Source organism: Sitophilus oryzae, unplaced genomic scaffold (genome assembly GCF_002938485.1).
Source record: "Sitophilus oryzae breed Bouriz unplaced genomic scaffold, Soryzae_2.0 scaffold_41_pilon_pilon, whole genome shotgun sequence".
Taxonomy (NCBI): domain Eukaryota; kingdom Metazoa; phylum Arthropoda; class Insecta; order Coleoptera; family Curculionidae; genus Sitophilus; species Sitophilus oryzae.
In genome coordinates this window covers 693,264-696,371 of record NW_022146996.1, presented here as the reverse complement: position 1 = coordinate 696,371, position 3,108 = coordinate 693,264, and positions in this window count along the sequence as shown.

Below are 3,108 nucleotides of genomic sequence, written 5' to 3'. Positions count from 1 at the left end.
TAGAACTTAATTTAAAAATGTTTGTACTTACCAATACTATACATTCCAAATTCCTTTATTTATTTACGTTTCGTCATCGATATCGCCACTACAAAACATAAAGTAATTTAATTTTTTTGCCGTTTTCGACAAAACAAGATTCCCGTTTTGCTTATTCCTGATATTTCGAACAAATGATAAGTAGGTACTCTTGTTGGTAAGTTGGAAAGTTGTTCTCTATTTTCCGACTCCTGGTGTTCATTATTTATTTCATGTTCTTTCAGAATCAGTGAAATAAGCTATGCAAGTTAATTTCATAAACAATTTCAATAGTTTTCAATTATTAGTGTTGTTTCTTAAAACGGTTTACACTATTGCTGAATGCGTACAAATGATTTTCATTTACGGAGCTGAAAATCGCTGCTTTGCAAGAACGGCGGCCGCATTCAATGAAAGACATCGTGAAAGAAATGTTGGACACAAGTACATTCGTGAGTTAGTAGCTAAATTTGAAGAAAAATGATCTGTTTGCAATAAGAAAAGGAATGAGCCAAGACTGTTCAATGAAGCCGCTCAGATTGAGGTTCTTGGTGAAGTTTCTATGGCTCCCACTACGTCCATTCGTAAAGTTGCAGATCAAACTGAACTGTCGCGTGATTTAGTCAGGAAAGTATTAAAGCTTCACAAATTTCATCCACACAAACTCCTAATTACTCAGGAATTAGGGGACGATGACCCCGACAGACGTATTGGGTTTTGCGAATTTATGACGGACACGATTATTACTCAGTCCAGGTTAATAAAGAGTATCTGTTTCAGTGACAAATGCATTTTTTACTTAAATGGCAAGGTCAACAAACAAAACTGTCGTTATTTGAGCAACATCAATCCTCACATTATTAGAGAGAGGCATATGCAATACCCACAAAAAATAAATGTCTGGGCGGGTATATTAGGCAATAGTATCATCGGTCCTCTCTTCATTAATGAAAATCTAAATGGTGAAATTTATGCAGAAATGTTAGATACAGCTATAGAACCTCTTATAATTTGTGAGGTAAAAAATCAAGGGGACACCAATGGAAATCTTTTTCTAGATAAGCATTTGCTGCACTCCCAACAGGACGGAGCGCCTCCGCATTATGTACACCCAGTAAGAGAGTGGTTGGATAATCATTACCCAGTTGATTGGTAGGAGGGGACCCATAGACTGGCCACCTAGGTCACCAGATCTGATAGCGCTGGATTTTTTCTTGAAATCCGTTGTAGTTAAAACTCAACCAGACTCCATTGAACAATTACAACAAAGAATTATACAGGAGTGTTGTGTAGAGCCAGGAGTGTGTGTGTAGAGCTATTTCACCTGAAACTTTTCAAAACGTCCGAGAACAGTTTGTATACCGGTTATACTTGTGCTTGGAGAAGAATGGAACCCATTTTGAAAAATTCATAAAGTAGTAAAGGTAAGCCTTCCAGTATTTCATTATCATTATCATAATTTTTCAAGGAGATGCATTAAATGCCTTAAAAATTGTTTAATGTACATAAAATATATTTCATTAATTTGTGAGGTTAAGTATCATAATTTTGACAAAAAAAATAATACAGTTTATGTGTAATTCTATAAGGAATACAAAAATTGTAAAAGAAATAGGGGTTGCTATTTAAAATTTTAGGGGTAGGTGCCCTGGGGGTCAAGGGGTTGAAAGTAACACGACAACAAATTCCTCAGAAATTGTCCCCCTTGATATGTAAATTGACGTGTTTCGCCAAATTTTCATACTATCATCGGTAGAGGCAATATTAAATACTGTCCGTTTTCAAATTGTCACCCAGTATATTAACCACTGTGAAATTTTCCAAAAGAGTAAGTATGAGCGACATTCAATCAATATTAAAATGAATATTACTCCCACTGCAGTTAGACCTTTTGAAATAATCCATTTAGACACCTATACACTAGAACAGACTAAATTTCTTACTATAATAGATAGTTTTTCTAAATATGCGCAATCGTACATGTTAAAATCTATGGCTGGCACGGAAATTGTTGACAACTTAATAACATTTTTCTCTCATCACGGAATTCCATCTAAGGCAATTGTTGACAATGATACCGAATTCAAGAACGCAGTAGTAACAGAACTTTTACAACTTCATAAAATTAATATACACTTTTGCTCGCCGAACCATCCACAATCCAATGGTCTTATAGAGCGATTACCCCCCACTCAACCTTATCAGAACACATTCGATTATTAAACAACCAAAATTTTAATAAAACACCGATACATCAAAGAATGAAATACGCTCTTTTGGCTTACAATAATTCAAATTACATTCAATTCATTCACAACAATTCAATTCAGTGGTCACATCTCTTAAAATGATCCATTTAACTTGGACATTGATCAGCTGGTATTAACTAATTACGTTTCGGAACATAAAGAAAAAGCCAAACATCTTTATTCAAAAATTAACGAAGATCTAATAGCAAATAAAACAAAGATAATGGGTAAAATTAATGAATCGCGTAATGACCCTGATATATTCGAACCAAATCAAAAGGTTTATATTAAAAAGCACGTACGCCAAAAATTAGCCAATAAGTTCTCTATCCTTACCAAAATTGTAAGTAGCAATCCTGCAAGAAAAACAGTATTTACTGCAATCCTGCAAAAAAACGGTATCTACTACTTTTTAAGAAAATGTACACATGGGTAACGTTAAACGCCCACTTAATAGGTCTGTCAACAAAATGTAGTTTTCTACTGCAAATTATAAATTTGTGCATATTGAAAGACCGTACAAAGTTTGAAAACAAATACTCATATACTTTTCGAGTTATTTGTAATTCAATTTGGATCATTGCGTCGAGGCGGGAAAACGCTGCCAGGAGAGCTACCGTGGGTGTGACGTCATATGCTCACCAATCATACCGGACTGCTACCAAGCATACGAGGTTCAGCAGAAAATAAATGTGAGGAAAGTCAACGATAATGTCGGACTACTACCAATCAAATTAGGGAATGCAAAAGTTAAACAGTATACTTTTACTCTCATACATTTTAATAACTTACACCCAATAATACAAGAAACAAATAAACTTTATATAAATACAATTTCTAT